General features: G+C 50.2%; 2 long non-coding RNA genes across 6 annotated transcripts; one reads left to right on the forward strand and one right to left on the reverse strand.

The window, feature by feature from the left end:
* Positions 1 to 2,049: 2,049 nt before the first annotated feature.
* On the forward strand, positions 2,050 to 5,351 carry LOC123394863. Its single transcript, XR_006609589.1, has 3 exons — positions 2,050 to 4,563; positions 4,830 to 4,921; positions 5,237 to 5,351. It is a non-coding gene; the product is annotated as an uncharacterized LOC123394863 (long non-coding RNA).
* A 762-nt stretch (positions 5,352 to 6,113) lies between these two features.
* LOC123394862 lies at positions 6,114 to 10,523 on the reverse strand. 5 transcript variants are annotated; one of them, XR_006609586.1, is made up of 4 exons: positions 10,283 to 10,523; positions 9,979 to 10,128; positions 8,392 to 8,520; positions 6,114 to 6,251 (listed from the first exon to the last, which is right to left on the reverse strand). It is a non-coding gene; the product is annotated as an uncharacterized LOC123394862 (long non-coding RNA). The 5 variants fall into 5 exon arrangements; XR_006609588.1 differs by having other exon boundaries at positions 8,392 to 9,247; XR_006609587.1 differs by having other exon boundaries at positions 9,058 to 10,128.
* Between the last annotated feature and the right edge of the window lie 754 nt (positions 10,524 to 11,277).

Genomic DNA, 11,277 nt, shown 5'->3' on the forward strand with positions numbered 1-11,277 from the left:
TGTCTCTTGAGATTTCAGTTTTTCTGTATCTCTATGTCTTTTTGTTCTAAGGTCTGAGAGAGTTTCTTAACTTTTCCATTCTTTTATTACATTTTTTATATCAGCAGCTGATAACTTCTAGGGGTTCTTTCTGTTCTCGGTTTTCTCCTTATTTATAGTACCTTAACCTTGACTTATGAATAGCTAATCACACTGAGGCTTTTCATTGCTTTGTTTCCCGAATTATTTCTGTTTTTCCAGTTATTTATCTTGGTCTCTCTCGTTGCTGGTTTTCTTCCTATGCCTGGCAATCCTAAATTGTCTTTTCATATGTAAGAGGGAAAGACTGAGTAGCTAGTATAGCTTTCTTCTACTGTGTTTATATATATATATAACTTGGGTAGTTCCAGTGGTTCGGCTTAAAAAAGAAATAAAATGCTGGTATATCCAAATGATAAAAATTTCCCAGTCTCTGCCTTTTACCTTGCTTTTTCCTTCACCCCCACACAGAAGTTTAGTAATGGTTCAGAAAATACCTATTAATTAATTTCTTTTTAACATCATTTATAGGAATCCTGAAACCAATGCAGCATCAATGTGTTTCTAGATGGCAAAGTTTAAGATTCTAGGATGTTCATGTTTTGTGGCCTACAGTTGGTAAATTCTCCTTTTGCTCCTCTGGGATGGCTCTCCTTAATTCCTAGGCTTTAACTTTGGTAGGTCCTGTGGCATATCATGTCTTCTCTTTCTCTGGTTTTCTCTGGAGCTGGAGAAGAGGTCCTACCAGCTCTGCAGAGGTCTGTGGGGTCATGTACTCACTCATCAGCCCGCAACAGCACAGCTCTCAATACAGAGAACGGATCAGACTCACCAACCCCAAATCTTTTCAGTAGAATCTTTTTTTTTTATTTAAAGATTTTATTTATTTACTTGACAGACGGAGATCACAAGTAGGCAGAGAGGCAGGCAGAGAGAGAGAGAGGGGAAAGCAGGCTTCCTGCTGAGCAGAGAGCCCGATGCGGGGCTCAATCCCAGGACCTTGGGATCATGACCCAAGCCAAAGGCAGAGGCTTTAACCCACTGAGCCACTAAGGCACCCCTTTTCAGTAGAATCTTAAGACACTTTTGTTCTCATTCAGGTTGGATCCCCAACTTTCTGGAGTCGACACCAGCCCAGGCTGGAATTCTTCATGCCTTTAGATTGCTGCAGTGTCCCACCAACACCCCCCAGAGGAGGCAAGGGCCACTCCGGGGTCTGCTGCCTCTTTAAGGTGAATGCTGAATGCTGTGTTCACGTTTTCCATGCAGAAACCCTAATGGTGCCCCTGCAGCCACAACTAATGGGCTCTGCTCCACAATGTGAGACCCACATGCTTAAGTAAAGGATCAAAGGGCAGGGGAAGGTAGAGCCTGGACCCCTCCAATAGGTTCCGAACCATCCCTTGATGTCCCCACCCCACCCATGTCTTCAGAATCTATGGATTGAGCAGCACTGTTTGTCTGTCTGTCTTTCACTTTCCATCTGTTGCCCTGACCTAATGCTTCATTTTTGAGTGGTAGCTTCATTCCAGGCTAACGCTTTCAGAAGAACTTGAGTCCCAAGCTCCTTTCCCCCAGTCAGCTCAAAAGAGCAAATGGCCCCTAGGGGTTATAGAAAGTGTTTTCTGCCCTTTTCTTTTACTTACCAGAATTTACCTGAATGTGAATAAATTATGTGCAAAATCGCTTCTATTATGCAATAGATGTTCAGTCCAATAAGTTAAAACAAAAATTAATAGAACAAATTGAACTTAAAAAATTTTTTACTGGGCCTCCTCAGAAGGGCCCCAGGGGATCTTTGTCCCCATCTGCACTCCCTCTGCTTTATCCTACCCACCCCCAATGACCCCATCTGCCCCCAGCCCTTTCCGTTTAATACACACATTCACCAGGGCACCTGGGTGGCTCAGTCAGTTAAGCATCTGACTCTTGATTTCAGCTCAGGTCATGAGATCAAGCCCCGAGTTGAGCTCCACAATGGGCATGAAGCCTGCTTGAGATTCTCCCTCTCCCTTTGCCCCTCCCCACCCATGCCCAATTGTGTGCTCTCTCTCTCTCTAAAACAAAATAAAACAAAACACCCCACAAGCATTAACCAAATGGGTAACTGTTGGATAGATGGTGACCAGGGGAGAAGGCAAAGCAGCGAAATAAGGAAGGGAGTGTCCCTAAAGCAACCATTGATGGCCCTACAACAGCATTTAGAGGTGGCTCAGTCCTGTTCACTGTCTGAACCAAATTCATGCTGAGGAAGATGCTTCTCAAATGCAAGCTCGAGTCCCTTGCAACTCAGAAGAACTAGAACGTTGTACTCAGAAATGTTGCCGACCTATCTGGAGCTCCAGTGAGGTTGCCCTCAAGAGACTGAACTATAGTAGTTGGCACAGAGTTCAGCCGCGACGTCAGCGTGACTTCAAAGCCATTTGAAAGACGATCGCCCCCCAAGCCTGCAAGAGGGTAGCTGAACGGACATTAATCAGAGCTAAAGAAATCACGTGAACATCAGGAGGTTGAAGTGTAGAAAACTGAGTCACCAGGGGGCAAATGCTGGGTTCTTGCAAGCGTTGTCCAGGGGAAAGATACCCGCCCCTTCTATTGGCGGGGCGGGTCCTATCATGTCCGTGGAAGCATCGGGCTCTCTTAGCCTGGTGCCATTAAGCACTGGATTTATCTGAACGGCTCTTCTCTGACTTCCTGCTCTTCAGGCAATCTCTGATTATTATCTGACTTCCTCTACCGTGCTGCCTATGGAAATGGATCTGCTACCAGGACTTTGAGCATTCCATTACATATAGTGGTTTAAAAAAAATTTTTTTTTTCTGATTAGAAATGAACAAAATGGCATTCTGACCACTGTATTCCTTGGCTTCCCCTGCAGGTTGGCAACTGGGGGAGAAAGGACTGGTTATGTAATTTACGAGTTCCTGATCCTGGGAGGTATTTCTCATTGCAAGTGAAAAAGCTGGCCTTCCAGTTTTGGGGGCTTAGGGGCTGCGAGTCTGTCCCTGAGGAGGTTCACATACTCAGGGAGCACTTGGGTTTCTGAGCATGGAAGGGGGAAGGCCCTCCTGACTTTGGAATGTGGAAAGTTCCCCTTGGTAAAGGACACAGCCACCGAGCCTTGTTTCCTATGTGATAAGCACATATGCTTCTAGCTGCAGTGATTTTTACCATTTTTAGGCAAAGATAGAATGCTTGATTCATAATGTAGGATACAGTGCTTACCGGGCACGGCCCAGTCAACACTAACATTTAGGCTCCTGGAACAAAAATGCAGCGTTGTCTCCCTCATAGGCATCCTTTGAAAAGCTCTCCACAAAATAAACAACGTTTTGAAATTTCAACCTAATTAAGATCCCGGTGTGGATGCATTTATCAGGCCCATGAACTAAGGAGGGGAGGGAGGAAGGCAAACGAATGATCGCAGCCCCACACAGCCCCTCCCGTTCCCCTCCAAGCAAGAGGCAAGATGAGACGGGCGCCAAGAGATGAGAAGAATTTCCATCCTGTTTGGATTACACAGAGATGCTTTTAGAGGACGCTTAGTAAGAAAACAGAAGCGGTAGAAAATGCACAATTGCCTATTTGCTTCTGCTTTGGATACCCATTTATAGACCCTCAGAGCCACGTCCCAAGAAGGCAGGATTTCCAGGCTGAAGCGAGCAGAGGCAGGGACTTTGAAAATGGACCGGCGGGGATCCTGTGTAGTGATAATGGCTGCGGTTTCCATGGTGATCACAAGCACAGCTCAGATTCACCTGCACACCCTGTCTCTCTGCTCCTTTTGTTCGGAGCAAACTACCATCACACAGCGAAAGATCGCACTGTTAGCAAGGCAAAGGCATTTTCCTGAACTGGATGCCAGCAGTCTGGGCTCTAGGTACAGAGCTTTTGTTCCGTAATGAATCTGCCACTTCCCAGGCGCCTTGTTGTTAGCGTAATAAGGAGGGAGCTGGAGAAAAAAATATGGGTCTAAAAATGCTTGGATCTCACCTGGGCCAAATTTGTCTGAGAAAGAGACTGAGTCTTGAATTCTCAAATCTAGTGAGTCCCAGACCCTAGTAGGTCCCAGACTCCATAAAACTCTGCAAAATGCAAATCCAGGTCCCGCCCCGGGGAAGTGGATTTAGTAGGTCTGAGAGAGGGTCCAGGACCGGAATTTTTAAGTTACCCCAGCTGACTGAGATGCAGATGGTCCGCAGACCACAGACCACACTGTTCTGGATATTTGAGGACAGTCTCCCCTTCATGGAGGATCAAGATTTTAAAGAGAAATGTTGACTTTCAGGGGATTTCCTCCACAAGGAATCCACATGTGGCTTCTAGTCAGGTGGCAGAGGGTCTGTAGAATAGGCCTGGGCTTTAAAAGGCTTGCTTTGGGGGCTCGGTTTATTATAATCCCACAGCAGGGCCCCCTCAGAATGGCGTCCAGCTCCTGCCTGCTGTGACATCTGGAGAGAAGACGAGGAACCGCTCTCCTGCAGCACCTGGAGGGGCTTCCAAGAACAGGCAGGGGGAGCGGTTACCTGCAAGTTCAGAGATCAGGTTGGAATCACCTTCTGCCTTTCTCATAAGGGTCAGTGTGGGCTTCAGCTTCAGGAAGGGGGAAGTAGGTGTCCCTTTGATTTCCTGTTCTTGCCGACACAAGGTCCCCACCCCTTGGAGACGTCCCATGACACCCTCTTCGTCAACCAGTTTTTCCAGCTTCTAGGTTTTAGATGTTTTACCTTAGTCTCTCCCTGCCCCCTTTTCTCTTCCATTTCTGGGTTGCTCTAGATGCTTCTTTTAACCATATTCTGTTTGCTAAATAGATACAGAATTCCCCCCCAAACACCTGCTTCCAACGGCCTTGGAGAAGAGCTTGGTGCACCCCAGAAAGCTTCCCACAGAGCCAGCACTTAAGGTAGAGACCAGAGTCACACATGGGGCTCAAGTTGAAATTCAGAACATGCTAAGTACAATTTGTAGGAGGCTGCTCCCCCCGCCCCAACCCCAAAGTCCCCTGGTGCAGAAATACCTTCAATGTCATGTGCAAAGCCCCACGGGTGGTACTTATGCTTTTATTCAAATGCAGTTTCTCCTTGAAAGAGAACAAAGTTAAGATCTGAATAAAAGTCCTATTTTTGGAAAGGAGAAGTAAGTGATGCACCGGGAGCTGTTCGCAATGTGAAAACTCTCTCCTAAGGCCTCATCCTCATCGACTTCATTTTCCTTACAGGAGGTGGCTCATGAGAAGCCCCAGCCACGCAGGGGAGGTGACCACTGTGTTGCTGACACTCTGTGGCTTTTCCCGTTTTCACAGAATGAGAAGAAAAGGACAAGTTTCCAACGGGACGATAATTAGAAATAAAGTAACATATAGGCAATTGTCGACAATAGCTTTTTTTTCTTTTTTTTAAGAATCTCTACTCACTGTTGCAAGCTAGAAGCTCCCTTGCACCGGCCACAGGGCTGGCTTTATAAACAAGTCACAGTTTGGGTCTGAGCACAGAAAGCTAGGATATTATCCTTGTTGATGGAACTACAGGAGTTCTTTTACGAAGAAAGTAGCAGGGAAAGGAATCCGTAAAAATGCAGTGGTTAAGTCTGTAAGCTTCGGAACCAGGTTGCCCAAATGCTAATCCCCGCTCCCCACGCATGTGACAGGCTCCTCGTCTGTCACATGGGAAGGGTGAGCGCTAGGTCACATGCTTACGGTGAGACTGAGACTGGGAGCATCTGGTAAGCCTTCAGTGGAGGGCTGTAAGGACAAGTTGGCCATTCTAAATGTGGAGAAAAGGCTGCTGCCTCTGTTATCACTCCATGGACTAGCCTGGAATTCTCTAGAAGATCAAGGAAACGTGATCACCCTTTGGACTGGAAGAGTTGGCTCTCGGGCCGCCATCTTGTGTCCACAGGGTGGATGCTGCTTAGCCACCATGAATCCCTTCATCAAGCAAGCGAGAGACAGCATGCTTGGAATTGGCTCTAGCCGTTCCTGTTTCCGGCTGACCCCCTTCCCCTTTCCTCCACACCAAGGTTCCGTCATCAGAACCTCTTCAGCAGGTCTTGTGCCTGGCCCTCTTGATATGGAGAACTCCTTGATGCGTCCTGTCCCCTCACTTCGTCTCGTTCTCCCTTCCTCAGACATCCACGGCATGCCTGTCGTGCGTGTTAAGTGCTAGTGATATGGCAGTGAAGGAGACAGACCTGATTCCTGTCTGGGTGGAGCTTATGTTCTAGAAGGAGAACGTCTGCAACCAGGTAAAGGACAAAATAATAATTCATGTTATAACAGGTGCTTCAAAGTAAAGAAAGAAGGGGCCGAAGGAAAACAGTGCAACGTAGTCAGGGTGCTGGGGGGGGGGCACCTGGGTGGCTCAGTGGTTAAGCATCTGCCTTTGATTCAAGTCATGGATTGTCCCAACATCCTGGGATCAAGCCCTGCATTGGGCTCCCTGCTCAGCAGGAAGCTTGTGTCTCCCTCTTCCTCTCCCCCTGCTTGTGTTCCTTCTCTGACGGTCTCTCTACCAAATAAATAAACAAAATCTTTAAAAAATGAGGGCGCCGCTAGGGCAGTGCATTTAGGCTGAGAAAAGCTGACCTCTTGGTAAGGGGATGGCAGGGAGGTCATATTCTCAGGTGATGTTCTCAGCAAAGAGCCGGGTGTGGGTTGAGATGAAGAGGTTAAAAAAAAAAGGCTTTGAAGAACTCTGATATTATGGTACAGGTGCTGAGTTCAGAGCAGGTGTCCCGGGATGCTCAGGGAAGTATGTTATGTGGCAGGAGCCTGGGTATCTGGTAGATCAGGGACATACAGAACCAAATGCAGTGGTAATGTCTGGGCAGCTGGACCTCTGGAGGTGACTAAGCTACACAGGCACGTGAGGCCGGAGGGTGGCTGAGGCGAGGGCGGGGCTCGGGTTCCTAAGGCACATTGTTCTGGTGTTTGCTGGCACCTGCCATTCACAGAGAGGCTGGACCCAGTGTCACAGCATTTATGAGCTGGGGCTCAGGAGGGGTGGGTGGCACACTGTGCCAGGTACCCGGATCATGCCCTGTCCTGCCTCTCTCTCCAGTCCTCTAGATTTCCTTAAGCCCTCCAGAATGGCAGTACACTCCACCCCCACTCCAGCCCAGCTTCCCAACCACCCATGGGGCTTCTTGAGTCTGCATGCCAATATACTCTTCTAGTCTGATCTTGCGTTAACCCCAGCCCTGATTCCCCCTGCAGAAGACCCAGGTGAGATGTCAGGAGGGCAGGAGCTAGAGGCCTGCATGGAAGAAGACTTGCTGATGAGTTAAGGGACCAGCTGAACTTGACATTGGATGGAAGAGAACCAGGCTCTTCCAGGTTTTGACTTACATTTTGTCTTTTCCCCTTACTCATTGGGGGACCTTGTGAAAGTTATTCTAGGAACTCCAGGGAATCCTGGGAAGCTTCCAGATTTTGAAGACCTTCATGCTTGGATTCTTTTTTTTCCCCCTCTTTTTGACATACCATAAAAAGTATACAATTCAGTAGTTTTTAGTATAACCATAACCACTATCTAGTTCCGGAACATCGTTCTCACCCAGAAAGAGACCCATAGCCATTCACACTTACTCAGCCCTCACTCCTGGCCTCAGCCCCAGCCCCAACAACCAGAAATCTACATTCTGTGTCAATGGATTTGCCTGTCCCAGACCTTTTGTATAAATGGAATCACACACTATGTGGCCTTGGCTTAACCCAATGCTTTCAAGGGCCATCCACGTTCTTGCATGGATCCGGACTTCCCACTCCCTCTTGTGTGTAATCAGCACCAGGCACCAGGGGATCTCTGTAGCACCCACTTTTCTGCACAGGTTTGCCACTGATGAGAAGTCAGCATGCCCCAGCCCCCAAGCCTGAAGCCTGCATCCAAATGCTTTTGCATTTACTGACTCCTACGTCCTGGATATATGTCCTTCTTGGGCTTCTACTGAGCTATAAAACAGATCAGAATCATTATCTCCCAGATTGTTGCCAAGACTATTGAAACAGCTCTAAAAGCATCTACCCTCTCCCTTTGTATGATACACACTGGGAGAGAACTCTGCATATTCCTGCATTAAGTACCTTGCCCTGCCCCTCCATGCAGGAAGACCATTTCTAGTCCTTGCTCCTGCTGTGTGATTTGGGCGTGGGACTCTCTGGGGTGGTAAGAGTTCCAATGAAGCGGTATCCTATCTTCTGGGGGCGCTTCTGACTATCGTGCTAGATAAAGGAGCTACTTGCCTGAGCCTCGGGAGGCAGGAAGCCAGGGGTGGGGGACGGGGGGGGGGGCATCGGACAGAAGCTTGGCTCAGAGAGCCTGTTAGATAAATACGTGCCTGAAAGGAAAGCTAATGTCTATAACGAACCCTGAGTACCTCAGTCTCCAGCTAGAAGTGCTGAGTTGTAGTTGGCATCTCGGCACAAACAAGTCGTCATATCACAGCCTCAGTTCTCTGGCCCGGCCAGCCGACTCTTCTTGCCACTCCTCTCCATCAGTGAGGGACCTTTTGGAACAGAAGGGGTATCTTTAGAGTGGCCCTGAGCAAGCTGCAGGCTCTGCGGTTCTAATCTGAGCTGAAGACACAGTGGGGGTGGGGAAGGTATATTCTTCTTGGGGCACCGAGACTACGGGCAGGGCAGTGGGTTTGTACAAAGTTAGAGCCTTGACCAGCCCAGCACTCCTCTCTTATGCCATTTTTAGAGGTACCCCGAGCAGGACCCAGAAATTCAAGAAGGGGAACAGATGGTCTGAGGAGGGTAAAGAAAAGGAGTGATGGGACACTAGCTCGAATTTGGGGTACCCCCGTTCAGTGATGCCCCCTTCTTCTCGTCTCCCTTGTTTGAGAACCTAGAATGGCAGTTCTAGGTCATTCTAAGCAGGCAGGGAAGTGTACAAAGCCACACATTCCAAGGCCCCTTGCTCAGCCACATCCAAATCAATTGCTCAAGGGCATGGGGCCGTCAGTGTTTCTAACAAGGTCTCCAGGTGATTCCAATGTGCACGAGGTTGAGTGCTTACCTGGAGTCACCTCTCACCTCACCTTCCTGGAGGCTGCCCTGGGAGAGCAGGCAAGACGAAGTCTCTGGTTCATCTGGGGCACAGCCAACTCTAGGAGTAGGGAGACCTCTGCCCCTGTGGGCGTTCACTGGAGACTTGATTTTCACTCTGTCCTTCCTACTGTCCACTTGGCTTTGCTGCGGTCACGGGCAGGCAGCCACACCTGGAGCAAGCTGGGTGTGCATCCCCACACTGATGGGCAGGTCTCAAGACCACTGGGGCCCACAGGAGGCCAGGGACTGGGGAGAGTCTTCCCAGGGTAGGGCCAGGTGGCAATGTGGTGGCAGGGGTGCTGCAAGTGGAGCGGGTGGGGAGGATATGGCAGCCAGCTACAGCCCCCTCCGCGACCCTACAGAACCCCCTAGCTACCTCTGTGCCCCTCAGGAATCTCCCAGAGGGCCGTGAAAGTTCCCTGTGGGTGGGAGGCACTTCTCTAGAGCATCACAGGACCATCCCCAGTACTCTCCTTGCTGCGTCCTGGCAAAGGCAAGCACTGGCAGGAGACAGGGGCACCATTCTGTCGCACTCAAGGATGGGGGCGATGGAGCTCGTCCCCTGCAACCCGTTGGGCTTCCATGAGCACTGCCCTTTTTGGGAAAGCAGGGAGAGGAGGAACTGGAGCAGGAGGAAGTATGTGGGGGAGCAGGAGTCTAGAGGCTCTGTATTTTGCGGTTATAGGGCAGGGCTCTAAGACTAGAGAGGAAGGAGAGAAAAGGGCACCCTGTGGTGGCGTTCCTGCCACCACCGTGGCCACCAGGGAGCCTGGGCCCAACCAAGGTCACCAGGAAGGGGGCCAGGTGCTCCTGAGAGCAGACAAGGAAGAGGCCCCAGGGGAAGGAGCTCTGAGCGACCCTCAGTGTGCTTCCATTGGGGGAGGGGGGGTACCTGGGCTCCGCGGAAATACCTGTACTGAATACCATTCAGGTGTAGGATTCATTTCCGTTTAGGAAATTTTCTCTTGGAACTCTTCCGATCCTCCCAACAACTCCGGAGGGCAAGCTGAGCCAGTTCCGTCAGCCCCGTTTTACGGAGGAGGAGCCCGGGGTCCCCAGAGCTGCAGCGAAGTGTCGGAGAGTCCGGCTGGTGAGGGGTGGGGGGGGGAGGGGCACGCGTGTACGGACTTTCACTTTCCCCTTCGCTCCCCCCACCGCGCTCCCTGGCCTCCCGGGAGCCTCCCGCGCCCTGACCTGTGCCCCTCCTGGCCTCACCTTCCCCAGCGCCCCAGTCGGCCGGTCGCCAGGCCCGCCGTCCCCTCCGCGCAGGCGCACGACGCGAGCGAGCGAGGGACTGCGGCGAGGGACCCGGGCTTTGGCCACGTGTGAACTTGAGCTCCTGCCTCGGCGCTAGGCGTTTCATCCTGTTTGACAAGATTTACTTTAGCCCGCATTCAGGCCGTTAGCCTTCCTCTCGTTGCTGCGTTCACTTTTACTCATACTCGGTGTGAGCGATTTGTCTTCCACCTCAAACGCCCGGTTTCCCGCCCCTCCCCGCCCACCCCCGGCAGCCCCCACCGCCGCCCAAGATCCCAGCCTCCGAAAACCCCTCTCTTCCCCTTGGAACAGTCGTTTGCTGTGGGACAGACTGTTGCCTGGGGAAGAGAAGCCAGAGTTCTCTTAGCTTTTTGGCTCTTTCCTCTTCTCTAAGCTGCACATTTGTTTTACTCTTCCTTCCCCTGTCTCAGTCGTTCCAAGTTTGGCTCCTGCATTGACTTGAGACTTGCCCTGCATTAGCTGCCTGAAATTTTCCTGCTGCTTCTGAATGCTTCCTCGTTTAATTATTCCAAGTGGGAATTAGGATAACCTTTTGTTCTGCTTCAGAAAGAAATCTATGAGCCAATATTCCTGTTGTGCGTGCATGCGGCTCCCTTCTGGGCGGGGAGGTGGGCAGGGCTGATCCTCGGATGCTTGCACGTCCTGGCAGGCCTGGTTTTCCAGAGTGTTCTCGTGTAATTGGTTATCACAGCAGTGATGTGAGGCTGGCAGAACAGGGATTGGCATTCCCATTTTACAGAGGATCACAGAAGGTGGTTCATGGAGGGTCCCCTGGCTTCAAGTTTTGGCCTTAAACGACCAAAACCCTTTGTTTCAGAGTATAGAAAAGTTCAAATATAGAGCCCAAGTTGATATCCGGTGTTGTCTGTCTGCTTGGGCTACCATAACAAAATGCCACAGATTGGGTGCTTTAAATAAGAGGAATCTATTTC

This window comes from Mustela putorius, unplaced genomic scaffold (assembly GCF_011764305.1).
Source record: "Mustela putorius furo isolate JIRA1106 unplaced genomic scaffold, ASM1176430v1.1 tig00003845_pilon_pilon_pilon, whole genome shotgun sequence".
NCBI classification, from domain to species: domain Eukaryota; kingdom Metazoa; phylum Chordata; class Mammalia; order Carnivora; family Mustelidae; genus Mustela; species Mustela putorius.